Source organism: Podarcis melisellensis (assembly GCF_964234715.1).
Source record: "Podarcis melisellensis genome assembly, chromosome: 11".
Lineage (NCBI taxonomy): Eukaryota > Metazoa > Chordata > Lepidosauria > Squamata > Lacertidae > Podarcis > Podarcis melisellensis.
Genome location: NC_138543.1, coordinates 46,775,055 through 46,796,441, shown reverse-complemented (window position 1 = coordinate 46,796,441; position 21,387 = coordinate 46,775,055). Strand labels below are relative to the sequence as shown.

General features: G+C 45.2%; 1 protein-coding gene and 1 long non-coding RNA gene across 8 annotated transcripts in view; one reads left to right on the top strand and one right to left on the bottom strand.

Annotated features, from left to right (window-relative positions):
* Positions 1-21,387, bottom strand: part of PRLR (prolactin receptor) — a 106,826-nt gene that overhangs the window by 38,160 nt on the left and 47,279 nt on the right. The gene's annotated exons all lie outside the window — the stretch shown is intronic.
* On the top strand, positions 359-6,631 carry LOC309379940. The gene is made up of 3 exons (XR_014172692.1): positions 359-447; positions 2,869-2,948; positions 6,528-6,631. It is a non-coding gene; the product is annotated as an uncharacterized lncRNA (long non-coding RNA).

The window sequence follows — 21,387 nt, the reverse complement described above, 5'->3', positions numbered from 1 at the left end:
AAGAAAATAATCCTTCCAGGAAGAAGGAATAAGCCTTCAGTTCCAAGAAATGTAGAAGGCAGTTACCAAATTATCCTCAGCAATTGCTCGGCACCTTAGACTGCTTCTTTTAAATTCAGACTGTAAACAACTCATTAGTGGTTTTTTTTTTATGTTGCTGTTGTCAAACTTGCATCTCCTTTCAACAGAAAGAGCAAATACCACTCAGTACCAACATGTGATGCTGCACCACATGGTCGTGGCAACCTCACAAATTATTTTATTGGTCTGGTCTGGCTTTCTGAGCCACTTAATGTATAATTTGATAACATACAAATTGCCTTGTTTGGAGCAGACCTCAACCTCCAGCATGCTGTTTCTAATTGCAGCAAAACAGATGTCTCTAGAACCAGGGTAGACAACAGGGAGACTTCCACATGCTTCAGACTCCAGCTCCTATCAGCTACAGCAAGCATGGCCAGTGCTCAGGAATGATGGGATTTCTGAGTGGGTGGGGCAAGGGGGGTTGTTGCCTCTTAACATGTTTATCGAGGGCGCATTTTGCTCCTCATGCTGGCCCTGCCAGCCCCGTACAGTGGTACCTCAGGTTACAAACGCTTCAGGTTACAGACTCCGCTAACCCAGAAATAGTACCTCAGGTTAAGAACTTTGCTTCAGGATGAGAACAGAAATTGCGCAGCAGCGGCGTGGTGGCAGTGGGAGGCCCCATTAGCTAAAGTGGTACCTCAGGTTAAGAACAGTTTCAGGTTAAGCCTGGCAGATGAAAATGATGGATTTTTTGGAGCTGGCTGACCTGACTGGAAGAATCCGTGAGCAGAAAGAAGAGGAATATCAAGAAGACTGGAAGAAATTTAAGGACTATTTGAATAAATATTATAATATAAATAACTAGAAGTCCCTTCAAAGTACCAAATAGGCCTAGGACTAAATTAGGATGTAATTATATAAATGTGATTTAGATGGTAAGAAAAGTGAATATGGTAGATAACAGTTGGAAATATGTTTAAGAATGATATTGGAAAGCTGTTATTACATGCAGATACAAGGAAATTCAGAAGGGAGGGAATAGAGGAAGTCAACGTGTAATTAAGGTTGGGTTTTTAAATGACTAAGTTTGTCTTTATTTTGGGGTCTTTTGTATTGTTTTTCTTTCTTTGATTTATTCCCCCCCCCTTTGTTTGTTGTTCTATTATGTGATATTTGTTATGATTGTGGAAAATTAAATATATATATATTTTTTTAAAAAACAAAGAACGGACCTTAATTAAGTTCTTAACCCGAGGTACCACTGTACTGCTTTGCGATTCCGATCCCACACAAAGCAGCGTGGGGCTGGCAGGGGGTCAGGAGCACGACGTCAGGGACTGGGCAGGGGAGGAATGGTGGAGACTGCCTCCCCAGCCTGACTCTTCCTGTTCAGAATTACAGCAGGGGTTTGAGGGAGATCACAGATCAGAGGCAGATGAGGGAGAAAGTTAATGGGAGAGGAGGAGGAAGAAGCCCCCCGGGGGGGGAACGACAGCTGATGGACACAGTGTCTTTAGAAAGCGTTCCAGACCCCCCTCTCCCAGACCCCAGAGGGCATTGAAAGTAGGAGAGCAGAGAGCTCAGAGGCAGTAGGCACATCTCAGCAACTGTTGTGATGATGCATAATGGGAGAGAGGGAGGGAATGGAGACACACTTGGAGCAATGCCATAATTCCGAGAGGCCACATTCCCAAGCCCCTCTCTGTGAATATTGAATAAAAAGCATTGGTAAGAACAGGCATAGGCAAACTCGGCCCTCCATATATTTTGGGACTACAATTCCCATCATCCCTGACCACTGGTCCTGTTAGCTAGGGATCATGGGAGTTGTAGTCCCAAAACATCTGGAAGGCCGAGTTTGCCTATGCCTGGGTAAGACAACCTTCTTTGTCCTGGCAACCTATCGTGGGGGGTTGGATCCTCTGATGCCTGACACATGTATCCTTCAAATCAGATGGATTTGAATGGCACATGCCTGCCCTGCTGCATTCTCCTCACATCGCCTGATGACACGACAGCATGAGGAGGATGCAATAGCCATGCAGCCTTTGATTCCATCTTCGCAAAGTGAGGGCGAGGCTGAGATCAGAGGGTGCATGGCTGTTGCGTGCTTCTCATGCCACCCTCCCCGAGCCACTCTGAGAGGTTGGGATCATGTGAGAGGCTGGTCACACTGGTGGCGAGGGCTGGGCTGGTGCACCCTGCCTTTCTGGCGTGCACACATGCTCTCGCCCCCTGGGCACCATGAAGACATGCTCCACCACTGCCAGAGAAAGATTGGAAGAAATATGATGCAGTTTTGCTGCAAGAAACCAGTTCTCATCAGTTGTCTAGATGGGGCTTCCCAGGAGTGAGCAGGAAGAGCAGGCATAGGCAAACTCCAGCCCTCCAGATGTTTAGGACTACAATTCCCACCATCCTGTTAGCTAGGCATGATGGGAGTTGTAGTCTCAAAACATCTGGAGGGCTGGAGTTTGCCTATGCCTGAGGAAGAAGGAAAAAGCACCCAGGACCCAGCTATACAGCTGCAAATAAAACACTTTGAATGCGTTGTAAAGTGCAGTATACAATTATGACACTAAATGTTAACTGTGAGCTGGAGCAGATTCAATGCATTTTTCAGAACAATTTTTTTAAAAAGCATTTTTCACAGCATTTTAAACATGTTTGTAGATTCCACCCAAGATCAGTAGAACAGAGTATTTAAAAAAAGATAAAAATAAATTACCATCATCTTTGTTTATAACTCCTGACCAAGGAGCTTTAGCTTGGAAATAAATTGAGCTAAAAGAACATCTTATTTCTTTATATCACCGGAGTCTGTCTTCTTTCTGTTCTCAGGGCTGGCCCAAGACATTTTGGCACCTGAGGTGAACCACAAAACAGCAGATCGCCCAGATCTTCCAGCCAGGGAAGAAGGGGTGAGTGAACAATGGGGCAGGAATAACGATCTACATTGGGACCTGCCGCTCCTGTGGATCCAGCCGCCTGAGGCAGTCGCCTCACCTTGCATCCAGTCCCATCTGTTCTGCTTCCTTCGAATCAGACAGAAGTTGCTCTGAGCACTTTGGAGGAACACAAACCAGAAATATGGGGCAAAATCCCAAACAGGTGTTCTTCCAGTGTGGTGTAGTGGTTAAGAGCAGTAGACTCGTAATCTGGTGAACTGGGTTCGCTTCCCCGCTCCTCCACATGCAGTTGCTGGGTGACCTTGGGCTAGACACACTTCACTGAAGTCTCTCAGCCCCACTCACCTCACAGAGTGTTTGTTGTGGGGGAGGAAGGGAAAGGAGAATGTTAGCCGCTTTGAGACTCCTTCGGGTAGTGATAAAGCGGGATATCAAATCCAAACTCTTCCTCCTCCTCCTCTTCCCATGGGCTTAAATACAACTATCTCTATTTCTATCTCTGCTGTGCCTGTCTGGAAAATCTGGCCTTTCTATGCATCATTTTGGATTTTATAGGCATTAATTTGCATGTTTCTGTTTTTAGCGATTTTTTAACCCCTTAATGGTAGTATGGGAATGATCCATATGTGCAAAGCTTTCATAATCCTGACACACAAACCTTAATTGTCCTTTGGGCAAGCCACTCAGTATCTCTGTGACTCACTTCCCCTTTCATAAAGTGAGTATTATAGTAGTACAGTCCTGTCTCAAATGATTAGGAAGGAGGTGACTTAATTTAAGGACTTTGGATGTCCCCTAGCCCAACCCTCAGAAGCGTCTTTCCCATAGGGCTTGGTGGTTCACTGCGCCAGGGTGCTGGCCTCTCAGGGGCGCCCCAGCTTTGCCAGTGGCCTCCCCTTTCCCTGCACCTGCCAGCTGTGCCTTGCCAACCATATGGCTGGCATGCGGGCAGCGCTCTCTTTCACCCGCCCACCCTGTGGGAAGAGGGAGGCAAGTGATGGTGAGGGGGAAGCAGAGCACGAGGAGGAGGAGGAGGAAGAAAGGAAGAAAGGAAGGAAGGAAGGAAGGAAGGAAGGAAGGAGAGAGACGCCCCCCACTTGCCCCCTTTCTTCCTCCTCTAGCCAGCCTGCGGAGCCTCCGTGCTGGGTTTGCTGTCCCCTTGCCCATCCTGTTCAGCTACATCTAGCCTGAGCTGTGAGTAGCAGCAGCTGCTGCCCTGGTTTCTCTCCCCCCCTGGAATCGTGCCCTGTGTTTAATGTTACGGGCAACTCTATCCCGGGGAAGGGAAGCCTCCTCCCTTCACTTTTCTTCTTCTTCCTGGGAGGGGGGGGGCTCCTTCTCCACCCCCACCCTACCAACAAGGTCCCTAGGGGTTGTAAAGCATGCCAGATAATTTAGCACCGACCCCATTCATTCCAGCAGCTGGCCATCACCCACTCACTCCAAGCCCTGCGAAAAATATCATCACCATTAATTACTACTACTACTACTACCACTGTGGTACCTCGGGTTACATACACTTCAGGTTACAGACTCCGCTAACCCAGAAATAGTACCTCGGGTTAAGAACTTTGCTTCAGGATGAGAACAGAAATCGTGCAGCGGCAGCAGGAGGCCCCATTAGCTAAAGTGGTGCTTCAGATTAAGAACAGTTTCAGGTTAAGAACGGACCTCCAGAACGAATTAAGTACTTAACCCGAGGTACCACTGTACTACTACTGATACTAGTATTACTACTAATGCCCTCCACCCATAGATATCAGGGCAGCTCACAGCCTGAAACTACGGTGCTAAGCACATGCTAAAAACTAGGACAAAGGCAAACCAAACCAAGCAACGCTCCTTCTCCCTTATTTGTGAAACAAGCCTGTTAATTGCATACCCAACTAAAAAAAAAAAAAAAAAGGCACTGAAGGTTTTTGAGATCAATGCAAGCTAAAAAGCATTGATGACCCGCAGGGTCCCTTCCCATTCTACGTTTTTCTGAAAAACACACACACACACAACCCAACTATGGTCCCTCTGCAGTCCTCGCCCCAAGCAACTGTGTGTGAGACTTGCTCCCCAGAAAGTGTGTCTTGTCTTGCTACCTGTGGTTTTTGGTCTCTCGTCAGCCCCCTCCCCCCGATCTATTCACACTCCTTTCTCCCTAATCTCCAATATTATATTTTCCTCTGGTTGAGACTTAAAACAGAAAGCCCTAATTCCCAACTGTGTTTCTTGCTGCAGTCCTACTGTCTACACAGAAACAATTAGATTCAGCAGGGCTTACTCTCAGGTAAGTGCAGTTAGGGCTGCAGCCCTTTGTGACTGCTATCCTCAGTCCATAGAAGTTGGCTCCTATGATTACTAGCCATGATGCCTATGTTCCACCTTCATGGTCAGAGGCAGCAATACTTCTGAATATCAGTTGTTGGAAACTGCAGGAGAGGCAAGAGTGCTCTTGCAGTTGATACTAAACTAGATAGGTCATTGAGCTGATCCAGCAAGGCTCTTCTTGTGTAACTAGTTTCTGCTGAGAGTCCAGGGCTGTAATATTTCTAGTAGGTAAGTTATAGGCTAGCAGGGACGCGGGTGGCACTGTGGGTTAAACCACAGAGCCTAGGACTTGCCGATCAGAAGGTCAGCGGTTCAAATCCCCACAACGGGGTGAGCTCCCGTTGCTTGGTTCCTGCCTCCTGCCAACTTAGCAGTTTGAAAGCATGCAGTGCAAGTAGATAAATAGGTACCACTCCAGTGGGAAGGTAAACGGCATTTCCGTGCGCTGCTCTGGTTCGCCAGAAGCGGCTTAGTCATGCTGGCCACATGATCCGGAAGCTGTACGCCGGCTCCCTTGGCCAATAAAGCGAGATGAGCACCGCAACCCCAGAGTCGGCCACGACTGGACCTAATGGTCAGGGATCCCTTTACCCTTTTTAAGTTATAGGTTGAGTGCTCCCCATTGTAAATAGGTAAGTAAGAAATAAAATAATGACCCTCTTAGAAAACATGTATGAATTGGACAGCAATGGGTGAGAACTAGCATTCTGCAGGCAAGGTCTTTGCAATGGGGAGGGAATTTCAAGCACGTGGTTTCCCACCTGGCAGTCCTGATTACCGTATTTTCCACTCCATAAGACGCACCAGACCATAAGACGCACCTAGTTTTTGGAGGAGGAAAACAAGAAAAAATAATATTCTGAATCTCGGAAGCCAGAACAGCAAGAGGGATTGCTGCGCAGCGATCCCTCTTGCTGTTCTGGCTTATGGGATAGTTGCGCAGCCTGTACTCACTCCATAAGACGCACACACATTTCCCCTTACTTTTTGGGAGGGAAAAAGTGAGTCTTATAGAGCAAAAAATGTAGAGGAGCTCTTAATCACGGATCTTACTCACAGAATGACAAAGTGCTTTTCAGCACCCATTACCTAAAGACATTAAAGGCAACCTGAAAATACAAGCTATGTCCATGAAAAATGGATATTTTGCATGCATAATTATGGGAGGTTTAGGCTAGAGTGATGGGGGCAGGTGGGAATGCAATCAAATTACATCCGACTGTGGGGGCTTAGAAGTGTTGTTCAACCACCCTTTTCCTTTCCATTTGATAGTGTGAGAGGAATCTGAATTATTCTAATTAGCACACAAAAGTTCTCTAGCAGAAGATTCAGCATAAATGACAACTCCTTGCAAAATGCCAGAGTGGGGAAAACAAACAGGACTGCGTGGGATGATATTGTATAAACAATCAATTATGTTGTCTTTCAGAGCTTCTTTAAATATTTTAATGGACCACGTAGTATTGGATTTTTTAAAAAAAATCACCTGATTATCTTTTTAAGGGAGATTCTGTAAGATGTGGGAACTTGTATCTTTTCTTCATAGGCTGAAAACTAGCCGTGGGGGTGGGTTGATTTTGAGCTAACAAAATCTGGAGAGGAAAGTTAACTAGTGCTCTTCCACTCCTGAGAGCAGCATCAGAGGTTGCTTTTCATCTTTAAACGTCCTCCCCTAAACCCCTAATTGTGGGCCATGTTTACTCAGTCTGCAAGATACGCAAACCAGATCAGTGGCAGATTTATAGGGGACAAGGTCCTATGTCAAGTCAGCACTCTAGGTGATGGGGGCCTCCAGAAAGAGCTCTCTTGCCTGTCTTAGGATCTGAGCAAGTTAATATACGGAGAGGCTTTTCTTCAAGTATTTAGGTCCCAGTCAGTGGTTACTAGCCATAATGGCTGTCACCTCCATCCTCAGTCAGAGGCAGGAGGCACCTAAATTTCTGGGAATCGCAAGTGGGGTGTGTGCTGTTGTGCTCAGAATCTGCTTGTGGGCTTTCCATGGGTATTTGGGTGGCCACTATAGGGACAGGGTATGGGATGAGATGACCTGATCCCCCAGGCTCTTTTTATGTTCAGAAGCTGTTACGGGCTTTATATGTCAACAGCAGCACCTTGAAGTGGGCTCGCTAGCACACAGGCAACCAGCAAAACTCTTATAAAACCAGTGTTATATGGTTATAAGAAGACATGGTGGCTTCATTCTGCACTAGCTGCAGCTTTCAAACAGTCTTCAAGGGCCGCTCCACATACAGTGCATTATAATAATATAAACATTTCATTAATTTATTCATTCACTCAGATGATTTTTATCCTGTCCTCCTTTCCCTTAGGAGCCAAGGGTGAGATTACGATAATATATAACATGTAACCTAAGCAAGCACACACACACACACACACACACACACACAGAGAGAGAGAGAGATTTGGATCATAAAAATTATTTAAAAGAGAAGCAAATCAGCTAAGCAGACCATAGTTTGGGTAGCACAAACTCTTGTCAATCATTCAAAGGCCTGAGTAAACAAATGTTCAATTCTCATTTAAATGAGTCAACCGTGGGGACAACTTGAATGATCCCTGGGAGAGAGTTCCACAAGTGTGTGTGTAGACACAGAAAAGGCTTCATCTCAAGTCACCCGCATATACTGCAGATCTGTGATGCTGCAAAACAGGAATCATGTCTGGAAGGATACAAAATTGTACTGCAAAACCCTTCGAATTAGTGGCTACTTTAAGAACAATTCTTTATTCAGCCAATCAGCACATGCAGTAATGTGCATCGCATGGATGTGCTTTAACTAGTAAGGGGTTTTTCATAAGCAGTGCATCGGTCATTTTCTGTCCACCAAGCAGGTTCACTTGTGCCAGCCATATTAATTTGGCTGACAACATGGGAACAAACCACAGTAACCACCCAACCGCCTCCAGATGTTTCTTAGCATCATAACAGTGTTCATGATATTATACAAAGACCCAAATATTACTGAACCCCACAGGCTGTTTCCATTGGATCAGCTCTCATTGCACATTCAGGTATGCAATAAGTAAACCTGGATAGCAATGCATGTTGCCATCCTATCATGGGCACATTGTTGTTTAAGTACAATGTGGATTGGATACACAGACTGGTGGAGGAAGAGGAGTGGGGGGAGCCATTGCAGCTGCCCCCCTACCCATTCTGGGCACCATGCCCCCACAGGCAGCATGCCACGCCCCCAGGATGTGCACCAGGCCCACCCACCAGTTCCGGAGCATGATGCTCTGCCACTGCATACACACATTTTATTCTATAATCAATGGAGGCTGAGCATGCATTTTTTTCCATGTACAGTGGTACCTCGGATTACAGGCGCTTCAGGTTACAGACTCCGCTAACGCAGAAATAGTACCTCGGGTTAAGAACTTTGCTTCAGGAAGAGAACAGAAATCGTGTAGCGGCAGCAGGAGGCCCCATTAGCTAAAGTGGTGCTTCAGGTTAAGAACTGTTTCAGGTTAAGAACGGACCTCCGGATCAAATTAAGTACTTAACCTGAGGTACCACTATAGTCCACACACAGTCTAGATCTATTGCATATTTGTTGCCCCTGAAAAATGCTTCTCAAGAAATGGGTTTCATTCCAAAGATAAAAGCTCATTGCAGATTGAGTCTGCATTACCCTGCAGTGTGTCCGTTTGAAAACAGATGGCAGTTCAACAGAATCTCTCCAAAGATGGTGGACTCTCATACAATCTGAGATTTGATGCAATCTCAACTAAAACATGCATGGCAGCTGGCTATCCAACCTCTGCTGAAAAAACATCCTAGGAAGGAGAATCCACCACCTTCCAAGGGAGACCGTTCCACTGTCAAGAAAGTTCCTGATGTTAAGTCTGAATCTCCCATCTTATAGCTTGAATCCATTTGTTCAGGTCCTACCCTCCAGAGCAAAAAACAACAGCCCAAGCTTGCTCCATCTTCTATGTGAAAGACCTTTAGATATTTGAAGATGGCTAATGGAAGTTTTTAAACAGAAGTAGGGTGGCCATCATGGGACACAGGTGGCGCTGTGGGTTAAAGCCTCAGCGCCTAGGACTTGCTGATCGAAAGGTTGGCGGTTCGAATCCCTGCTGCGGGGTGCGCTCCCGCTGCTCGGTCCCAGCGCCTGCCAACCTAGCAGTTCGAAAGCACCTCCGGGTGCAAGTAGATAAATAGGGACCGCTTACCAGCGGGAAGGTAAACAGCGTTTCCGTGTGCAGCTCTGGCTCGCCAGAGCAGCGATGTCACACTGGCCATGTGACCCGGAAGTGTCTCCGGACAGCGCTGGCCCCTGGCCTCTTAAGTGAGATGGGCGCACAACCCCAGAGTCTGTCAAGACTGGCCCGTACGGGCAGGGGTACCTTTACCTTTACCTTAGGCTGTCATGGAGGCTATAGGTGCAATTCCTGTAGGGGGGTGGAATAGATGACCATTGGGATTGCTTCCAGCTCTACAATTCTATGATTCATCTGTGCATGCGCTGTCATCTGTGCATGTGCAAAAGCTGAACCATGGCTTCCATTTTTTAACTGTAGGGAAGCTGGATTGAAAAGAAAGTGCATCAAAGTAGAGTATTTTTCTACATGATACAGATGAATTATTGCTAAGGGTATCTTAAAAACAAAACAAAAAAAACCAGTGGTGGGATTGGGCTGGAACAAATGTTCATGTGGACACAACCCTTAGACATTCTTCAAGATGCAGGAGAGTTGCTCATGGATAAGCAATTCATAAAGGAGTAAGTCCCATAGAAGAAAGCTCCACTGAGTTCCAAGTACAGTGGTACCTCAGGTTACATATGCTTCAGGTTACATACGCTTCAGGTTACAGACTCCGCTAACCCAGAAATAGTGCTTCAGGTTAAGAACTTTGCTTCAGCATGAGAACCGAAATCGTGCTCCGGCAACGCAGCGGCAGCAGGAGGCCCCATTAGCTAAAGTGGTGCTTCAGGTTAAGAACAGTTTCAGGTTAAGAACGGACCTCCAGAACAAATTAAGTTCTTAACCCGAGGTACCATTGTACACATACTTAGGATCCAGCTGTACACCTCTCAGCCACCTCTTTGCCTTCCTTCAGTATTTATTTCACACTTCTGTCCTTGAACTGCCTCCCTGGTACATGATTTATTGAAAGAAAAACCCGTGGTTGTTTTTATGACTGTAGTAATCTGTTCCTCACCTGCTTTATTTCCTTGTTTTATTATCTTGGTACATTTGTATTTGTTAGGACATGTGCTCACTTTCTCATTTTGCTCACCTGGGTGAGACGTGCACTTTTTATAGCATGCTTGTAAAATCCCCCTTTATGGCTTCCAAAGGGCTGTGAAAGGCCGTGTGGGAAACGGCCAAGGCCCCAGCAGCCCTTCTCTGGCAAATCCCATTGCTGCAACTGACACCCCACCCACAACCCTCTTTAGGGTTAGGGGTCTTTAGTCTCCATATTCCCAGTTGCCAGGCGGAGGGGCTGACATCACCTCACCTCAGAGTAGGCCCAGGAACTGATGCCCCAGAAAAGAAAATCAAACTTTAATAGGATCACAGACACATGCAGCATTGCAAGATCTGGTGCTTATCAGATTGGGCAGAGTGGAGAACCTTTTGTGTTTTGACACAGCAGTCCTGGAATCTGGAGCAGCTGATAGCATCTCCGGTAACGTCAGAAAGGTGTGCGGGTTAAGTGAAAAGTATTCTTTCAAAAATGGTTTGGCCTGGAAGATCTTGATCGGTCAGCCAACTCTGTGGGCTGTTCAAACTGGATGCTCAAGTTTACTCAAGGCACACCTCCAATTCCTGAGGTTGTCTCGGCAGCCTTGATCTTTATCAGCCTGGCACTTCCCACAAAGGGAACTCTGGCCAAGACACGTTTTCTTCATCCAGGTTTCATTGCTGGTTCCATCCAGGCTAAATAACAAGCTTCATGGAAATGGTGGGTCCAGCCAAAGTTAAATGCATGTAAGTACTATTGTTATGGATGTGTGAGAGAATAAAAAAATGTGCCCTCTCTTCTGCAGGAAATGCCAAGAGCGAAAAATTGGACTGAAGTCACTACTGATAAAAACAAAAGTATGTGCAAAAGAATTTTGTAAAAACTTACACAATAAACTTCTATTTAAAATAGGTATGGGGAACCTGTAGCTCTACAGATGTTTCTGGACAAATCCCTTGTTTGCTTGTTGGTTGGTTGGTTTAGTATATTTATCTACTGTTTCATACTTAATAACTATGCAGTTTACAAAATAATGAAACTGAAAACTAAAATTAGCAATGCAATATAAAACAATAAAATCCCCCTCAAAAACAAAAACATAGCAGTATATTTTGAAAACATCTTAAAAGTCAAGGATTCCTTCCTTCTCCAGCCTCCCTCTTGCCAAGGGATATCCTGATTCACAATATACAAGATTCACCCCAAAACACATATACATTGCACCCACATTCTGTCTTATTTACACAAATCATACAGTATCTACTTGTCAGGAGTAGGTCAGCAATAAAGAAAAACACTGGAGCCAGTGAAGTTAACTCTTTATTCAGAGAAATGAAAACAGTGCAGGCCTAGTGGTCACAGCAACTCTTCCCAGTATGTCTTGCCCTAGTGAGGCAGCTGCAGGGCTGAAGGTCCCCACCTTCCCACCTCTAAGGTTCCTTCCTTGGTTCCTTCCCCAGCAGCCTAAGGCTCCATCATCTTGTCTCTTATCATTCCACCCTCTTCATTTCTCTGTATATTCTGGGAGACCAGTGGAGAGGGGAGCTGGTTGCAGCAGATGAGGAAGATACCCTAGAATCTTCAGCAACCTGCCTCATCTCTGGCCCCTCTCCTCTCCCGCCTTTGAGTCTGGACTGCTCTCTTCCTGCTCACTAAACCCTGTTGCCTCTTCAGCTTCTGATACCTCCTCCTTCCAGTCTGCTCCCTCTTCTCATTCATCATTGTCCCACCAGCAATCCCAATCTCAGAGCCTTCTTGCCCTGGCCCAGCTGGTTCCTCCCACCACTCCTCTCCATCCAGCCAATCTACGACTCCTTCAATATCACTCACCCCATTCTATTCCACCTCAAGTCGCTCCATTATCTCCTCCTCAATCACCAAACCACTGCCACCAATTATTGCTATTGCTCCAATAAAAATATATTGCAAAACCCACAACGAGACAATGAAACCATTCACTGGCAGAACCGTAAAAGAATGTAGAAACAAATGGCTGGCTGTTAGTTGCATCGCTATATTGTTCCTGACAGCCATCTGGCTCTCACCCAGGTTAGTTTAACCCACCCAAGGATGGGTGGAACTGCACACCCACTCCATGGTGCCCCTTCCTCTAATCTAGGAGTGTCCTGTCAACATTTCAGTTTGCACACAAGACGCTCCCTTAGTCATGCTGGCTGGGACTGATGGGAGTTGGATTTAAAACATATCTAAACTAAAGTAACTACAGTGGTAACTTGGGTTACAGACTCTGCTAACCCAGAAGTAGTACCTCGGGTTAAGAACTTTGCTTCAGGATGAGAACAGAAATCACACGGCGGCAGCGGGAGGCCCAATTAGCTAAAGTGGTGCTTCAGGTTAAGAGGAGTTTCAGGTTAAGAACGGACCTCCAGAACAAATTAAGTTCTTAACCCGAGGTACCACTGTACTAAATGTGCAGCCCAATATTTTGCATATAAGGACTGGGCCAAGCCTCCCTCCACAGTTTACGGAAAATATTTTTATATGCCACTGCAATTTATGAGCTGTGCAAGATTCCAGGTGCTGCAGATGTCCTTGTGAGGGTCTGTGTTTCCTTTTGGAAATGAGGCACAGCGGAGACCGTGGTGTCTTTATGATATATTGTTTATTTACACATGTATACAACCTAAGCCCACAATTGAGGGGTTCACAGCATTAACACCCCTCAAGAGGTTCTGGCTTCTCCCATAGCCACCACATTGGTTTCAAAACGGACATAAGCATCCTGCTTTTTGACTTTTTCCAGTCCACTCCAGTAACTCTGTTGCTTAACTCTTAACTGCCGTTCTCAACTGTAACCTACTTAAAATAGTGGCATTGTTATTATGAACTAAACTCAAATGAAGGAGGGAGGAAATCCACTCGTTTGCAAATGAAAGATTTGTCCTTCCATCCTTTGACATGCTAACGGCTCTGGCTTTTGACATTTAGCTTAATTAAGGGATTAGCAAAGTCTAGCACATGGCTTAAAAACACACTGGGACTGGGTCTGTCTTAAATACACATACGAGTCCGGCTTTCACCTCCACGGAAATTAGCTTTGACACCCCAAACCTTAATTAAATTCTAGCACCTATTACAATATTCTGCCAAATGGTGCTAATGGAAACACCTGGATCAGGACCATGGAGGGGCAAAGGGTTAAAGCCCTTTTCTGCAACAATACAGTACCAATTCAGCGCTCTCTCTTGTACACACAGACTGCACCAACTATTTGTGAAGGAAGCAGAATAGCAAACCACATAAGAAGCATAGCATCTAATTTGTTGATGAAGGAAGCCTGTACTAAACTGACCCAATTAGGTCTTGTGTTTCCGCCATCAGAGACTAGACTGACACAGAGCTATGTCTTCTCATGGCAGCGATCACAGTTGTGGGACACTTTCCTTGCCTATTTCCCCCCACTAGCCTAATATTTGGTGTCTATCAGCAAAACAATAAACATGGGCTTGCTTTTGACGCTTCATTGAGCTTCTTCCTCCCTTTCCTACTTTCTGAGGTGTTCAACCTCCAATATGCCTCTGAATCCAGTTTCTGGGAATCCCAAGTGTGGAGAATGCCCTTGCGCTCAGGTCTTGCTTGTGGGAAAAGCCAGGACAACATGGAGTTGCTCTTGGAGCTGCTGAGTGATGCAACATCAGGTGGCTGATGGGAGTTAGCAACAACTTTGAGGTCCACAGTGGGCATAAGTGCTATCACACGTAGGCTTCTAGTCATTCTCCCATCGTAGGAGTCTTGTACATGCCTGAGAAGTGGAAAGAGGTGGATTCAGAGATCCACCATTTCTCTGCGATCTTTATGGTAGAGGCCCATTTGGGTTCAAATGGCAAGCCTCATGAATTGCTCCAGGTTACAGCATCTCTTTAGTACTGCCCTGCTTCCCTTTCATGGCACCAGTTTTGCAAAGCTCTTGCAACCATTAGTCATATGCCTCTTTTGAGTAAGCCTTAATTGCCCTCTCTTATGCACAGACACACAAGTGCACAATGTTTACCTATGCCCATGATGAGAACCGGGTGCTGGACAAGCAAGAGTCCTTACATTCAAGGTAATTTAATGTGTGTCAGATAAAATTCGGCAGCCTTGCAACACACGCAACTGTCTGTACTGCTCAGCACAGTGGAAAACATCCTGGCTACTTCGCTGTGCTGCATGTATTTCCTATTGGGCGATGATGTGTGTGATGTCATTTCCAGCCAATAAAAATGTGAAATGGCCTGAATGTGTGAATGGCATGAATATGGTGACTGAGGCTAATTTTCATCTTGGAAATATTGAAGACTTTAGCAAGATTTCAAGGCAAGCTCAATCTGACAACCTTCCAGGCTGGATGGAGCTGTATTCAAGACCGGTGAAATCTCTATTAAAAGAGAGTGGACACCCTAAAACCAACAGTAACACCCATATAAAATGCAAAGTACAGTGGTACCTTGGGTTAAGTACTTAATTTGTTCTGGAGGTCCGTTCTTAACCTGAAACTGTTCTTAATCTGAAGCACCACTTTAGTTAATGGGCCTCCTGCTGCTGCCGTGCCGCTGGAGCACGATTTCTGTTCTCATCCTGAAGCAAAGTTCTTAACCTGAAGCACTATTTCTGGGTTAGTGGAGTCTGTAATCTGAAGCGTATGTAACCCGAGGTACCACTGTAACTGTGAAAACCTCCTTTTTCTGTTGAGTAAGACTAGAGTTTCAAGTTAAGGGTCTTGTGGAAAGAGAAATCAGCTTGTCAAATTTATTTTGATTATTTTTGCCACTAACTCCCAGTAGTGGACACTTCTAAATAGGGTTTAAACTAAGATATGTACCCCAACTGGATGCTTGATTATTTTCAAGCAAGTTCAGCCAGGGTCAATGGGAGTGACTTCCTAATCGGAACTAGGACTTTGGCCTTAATCTGTATTTAAAACAGGATGTGCTTAAGTGATAGCAACCACTGTAGCTGAACTAGAGGCATTCTCTGTTAGCAAACCACAGAGAACATATGCCTCAGGCCTGTTCTTTCCGGCTTTTAATGATGACATGCAAGGCGTGAATGGCAGAACTGCCTGCCTGTTTTGACTTTGCACGGGGGCAATCACAAATCAAGGCACAAAACAGTTATTAGGTACAAGTTACACTTAAGCATGTATCCATTTCCAAACTGATGTGCCTATTCTTCTTTCGCCACCATCCTTGTGGTATATGCTTTCAAAACTAACAAAGTAGTTGAATTTTGAAAGTGTATTACAAGAATATCGAGGGTTTTTTTTGTTTTTAAAAAGAAAACCCAAGCAAGTCTAAAACAATAAAATCTAAGAGCGCGGTTTTTGCTTTCAATAAAACACATATATCTAGCAGTTGCTATAGCAATGAATATAGTAAGTTAAAGCTGAGCAACCATGAGATTGATTCAGAAGGCAATAATTGATTTAAAGCTTCAGTGACTCATTCGGCAGATCCTGCCTTGACTATTTTGCTGTGGGGCACAACATGCTCTTAAAAAGGCACATACAAGTGGATACTGTAAATAGTTCTGGGCTCTGTAGCTCCTTTGATGACTGAATACTGTTTGCAGGGTTGACATAAATAAGAAGGGAGATTACAATATCTTCCCAAGTCAACAATGCCCACTCACATCACAAAGAACTCATAACCCACCTAAAAGCAGCCAGAAACACCATAGCCAGATACTGGAGAGACCTGTCAGGAGTAAGCATAGACCAACAGTACCAAATAGTATGGGAAATAGCCTTATTAGAAGAACTAACTAAGAAACTGAAACTGACACGGGGACAAATGGAAGAAGATGGCCTTCACCCTGTATGGCTCCCTTTTATCACATACACAGCCCAACAAGAGAACGACAAGAATCCACCAACAGCATACAAATCAATATGGCTAACCTGATTCAAAAACATCCACCCATCCCACTCACACATGAAAACAAGCCAATCACAAGCAACCAGCCACACCCTAGGCCAACCCCAACCACTCTCACCACCAAAGGAACACGAACGAATAGTAAAGAGAAACCTGCACAAGCGACGCTGACACAAAACCCCACACATACATTAAGTAATATAGAAACATCGCCACCCAACCCCATCCCACCCCCATGGCCCTTCCACCTCTTCCCCCCTTTTCTTCCTAATGTAACACTAACGTCTCAACAAATGAAACTGATCTGCAGAAAATGTAACTTGAAGAAAAAGAGACATTGCACGTACTGTTGTAAACCAATCTTTAATAAAAAAAATGTTTAAAGAAAGAAGGGAAATTACACTTTGTCTAAAAAATCCTAATACTATACCATGTCCTGACCTTCAGGATTTGTATGAAGGGCTGCAGCTCCAAGGTAGAATGCCAATCCCAGGTTCAGTCCTTGACATTTTCAATAAGGTCTGTGAGGACTTGAAACCTGGGAACTCATTGTCAGCCAGCGCAGTTGAGCCAGGTCTGGTGTTATATGCTCGAACCATCTTGTCCCGGTGAACAATCTGGCCATTTGAATTTTGCACCTGCTGAAGTTTCCAAACTGTCTTCAGAGGGAACCCCACACATAATGCATCACACAAGTCCAACCTAGAGGTTACAAAAGCATAGGCCACAGAAGTTGCACGCCAGCCACACCACCACATTTATACTTATAACTATTGATGATAACAGGTAGATAGTTAAGAGCTTAGGCGGCTTCAGCAGCGGGCACCTGGTGCCCCCCAGAATTTGATGCCCAGGTGCCCTGCACCTCTTGTATCCCCGGGTAAAGACGGCCCTGACTTCAACTTGATCAATGCTGCAGTTCAAGTTTTATGGGGTCTTCTAAAACCCACGCCTCTTCCTCAATCATTAAGCTGCAGCCTTCCCTGTGCCCTAGTTTAATACCTCTCCACTTGTTCAATCAAATATCCTTTATTGGGCATAGCAAACAACACATTATCAAACAGACAGCGTATACAAATTCTGCAAACTACGAGCTCAGCATCACAAGGTTTGTCCCAATCAGATCTTTAACTCCAGAGAAAATCAATTTGCATAAATAATACAACACTACCACATCACTGATCAGTTAAGAACCACTAAATCTCTTTATAATGGCCCAGTCTTTCTACATGGACAGCACTCAAAAATTCAGCCACTATTAAAGTAATTTGATCATTTATGTCCCAAAGCAGGTCCTGAACCGTTGGTAGCATAGAAATCAGCCTATTGAGTTGTAAGGCCTCTAATAATTGTCTTCTGGCATAAATGCCAAAATCACAAGAAAGGAAAATATGCTCCAAAGTATCAGGTTCCTGTTTACTACATTTGCAGAGACGCTCTGATTCTGGGAGAGCTAAGTATCTTCCTCTCACCATCATCGAGGGAAACATATGAAATCTGGCTAACATAAACAGTCTGCACAATTCATGATTCTTCAGATTTGTCTTGTATCCCCTTTGAAAATCTCTACACAAAGGGAGATTTGAATAGAGAGGAGAGCAAGTGCTGTGCTTTGCAACCTCAACTTGTTGTGAGGAAAGCAGACTGAACTACACCTAAACTATCCCAGATATTGCCCACCAGTGCCCTTCAACCCACAACATTATTACATTCTTAGATAAGGCACAAATCCTGTGGGCACAAATGAAAACAATTGGTGTTGAGTAAGGAGTAGGAGCCAATTTAAATCTGTGCCAAAGATCGTTGCACACAAGAGACTGCTTATGAGCATGGGAGCACTCATGTGCAAATGGTTTTCTCCATGCATTTTAATTTCAAACTTTGATTAGCCACTTTCAGAATGGCTTACATCAAGGTGGGAAAACTCCAGCCTGTGGGCCAATATTGGCCTGTCATGCCCCCCTATTTGGCCTGCCAGGCAGTCTAGGAGATACCATGCCTGCCCACCCTACAATCTCAAGGTTGTGGGTCTGAGCCCCACATTGGATGAGTGATTCCTGCATTGCAGGGGGTCGGACTAGAGGATCTTTGGGGTCCCTTCCAACTCTACAATTCTATGATTCTAAAATGTCAGGTGTGTGATGGGTTAGGCCGGGGTTTCAAAGAAACAACTGGGAGCTTAGCATCGTCTCCTGATTGTTCCCTTGCAGGAGCAAAGCACAATCCCATTTGCCCATCACCCGACGGGCTGCAGGAGTGCAACCTTGCTCAAGCAAGGAGAAGTGGCTTCCATTCAGTGGAGACTCCTCCCTGCCCTGCTCTTTGGAGTGTCCCTTGCATTCCCTTCCAGCTTCTGAAATCAACAGCTGATAGCAGCACCAGCTCACCCAGGGCTCCATTTGTCTGTGCACACCTGTTCCCCACCCACTGCCAAAGGAAGCTGCCTGTTTTGGAAGCAGCTGCCTTTGGGGGAAGATTGCCGGCATGCAGGACTCTCCCACACGCAGGTGATTTTCCCAAAGGCAGCTGCTTTCTTCATCTCCCAATCAGGTGATTGGGAGAGGAGATAATCAGTCTTTCCAAAAGCACCTGCTTATCTGCAGGACTCTTAAAGGAGGAGTGTTGCTTGAGGCAGCCACCACCCTTCTCCTTCAAATGTAAGAGGAAGACTGATACTTCAAAGAGCACTTTTGAGAAGCGCTTAAAGGCAGCCCCCTGTGCCCCATTTCAGGCTGAAACAGGAGTGTCTTACAGGCTCTGCAAGTCCCCCGCACTCTTCCTTTTAAGCCGAGACTGGCAAAGCCACCCACCTGTTCAGTGGCATAGCGTGGGGGGTGCAGGGGGGCCCGGCTGCACTGGGCATAACATCTGGGGGTTAGGGTTAGGGGGCGCAAATCCACGGGTTAGGGGGCGCAAATTACTTGCCTTGCCCTGGGTGCTGACAACTCACGCTACGCCACTGCACCTGTTGACTGTGTGATGGAATAACTATGGCATATGATTGACTTGACCACGTGCCAATAGGTTCCACATACCTATCAGGATCTGACCTGTGAGGCTGATTCCCGATAGGTATGAGGAACCAAAAAGTTTCCCGTACCTGCTGCACATTGTGAAACATGAAAGCGCAACAAAAAGCATTTCTGCAGAGAGTTACAAACCGAACATAAAATAGAAAGCAAAACTAAAAGTCCCAGGCAAATTGACCTCAAAACAAAAAAAAACCAAGGTTGTGCCAAGGGATGATCCCCTCTTGGACAGAATTTTCACGCACAAGGTGTCTCTGCATAGCTGTCAACTTTTCCCTTTTCTTGCGAGGAATCCTATTCGGAATAAGGGAATTTCCCTTAAAAAAGGGGAAACGTTGACAACTATGTGTCTCTGGTGTCTAGCTGCCTTACTTCACTTAGTGGAGGAATGTAGAGCAATGCCTCTGATAACGTCAAAAGTTTATTTTAAGTTCTTGGAGTTCAAAGTTAATAACAAGCACTGTATCAGTGCACGTGATGTTGGAAATGTTCTTCCACATTGTCAGACCCAACTCCTGCTAAACTGAGAGGAGGGGGTGATACAATAACAAAAGGGGGCAATAAATTTGTGTCAGAGCTTATGGCCTAACTGCTTGTTAAGTTGAGTGAGTAGTTTTGCCTTGTGTCAGATAGTGGCTTTGGGGGAAGAGTAGGGAGTTTGGGGTCAATAATTTGGCATTGGGGAAAGGGTTAACCCTATACACCAGACCCTGATCAACCCTCCTCCACCAAACTGGCTGCCATTTAAAGTTTTAAGAACAAGCGCTCATTGCCAAACTATGTGTTTAGTGTAGCACGTTGTTTGAGAACATCTCTTTTTTGAGAATGCCAAGATTCAGTTGTGCTCCTTGAGCATGGAGCGTTTTCTGCTGCAGAGGTGAGCATACAAGGAATTGTAAGGTCTGGATAACAGAGGCGTAGCGTGGTGGGGCGGGGGGGCCGCACCGGGAGCAACATCTGGGGCTTAGGGTTAGGGGGCGCAAATCCACGGGTTAGGGGGCGCAAATTACTTGCCTTGCCCCGGGTGCTGACAACCCACGCTACGCCACTGCTGGATAATGCTTTAGGGCCAGGGGTAGGGAACTTGTATCCTTTCAGATGTTGCTGAACTCCAAGTCCTATAGGTTCCAGGCCCAGCTAGGATGGTCAAGTGTCAGGGATGGGAGGAGTAAATCTGTCAATTTCAGTTTTTCATTTTCCCAATCTTAAATACATCAGTTTGTGGTTGTTGTTTTTAAACCCAAGTCCTCATGAAAATTCATCATCACTTCAGCACAGATTTCTTCTATTACATTATTATTATTATTATTATTATTATTATTATTATTAACACCACTACTACATACATTATGGACAATTTTGCTGAATGCATGCATTTTTGCAAAGCCCCCCCCCCAATATAATGCATTTCCTATATATTATTTTGTTTTCATTACACATTTTAAGGTATAGTATTTTAGTACCCATTACTTGGCTGGAGAAAAGCACTGCCAAAGTTAGAGAGCTGCAGAATTCTGGAGGGTGGTTGTGTTTTAGTTCTTGTGTTGTTTTAAAAAGTGCAAATAAGATAAGGTCGCCTTTAAATGGAACCAGTCCGAAAAAGTTTAACCATTCGGCACCTGTAAAACAACACCAGAAGTAGCAATACAAAGGGCTGTTCATCAGCTGTTTTCCTGAAGATCAGCCAATTTAATGTGTGGAAACTTGTAAGCGATGTGTTCACAACTCTATTAAGTGTGAAGCTGTCGTCAGTACTTAATTGCTGATGTAGTTCAAATATTCACAGCCCATTTCTCCCCAAATGGGAAACAAAGCTGCTAACAGATGCCACAAAGGAATGTGCTGCAGTTTTGGCACAGTGGCTAAGAGATTGAGTCTGAGTACACACCTTACGTTCAAAGCATACAACTTGCCCCAAGGAATCCTGAGAACTATAGTCCACTAAGAACTGTGCTGGGGACTGTAGATCTGCAAGGGTAAACTACAGTTTCCATGGTTCTTTGAGG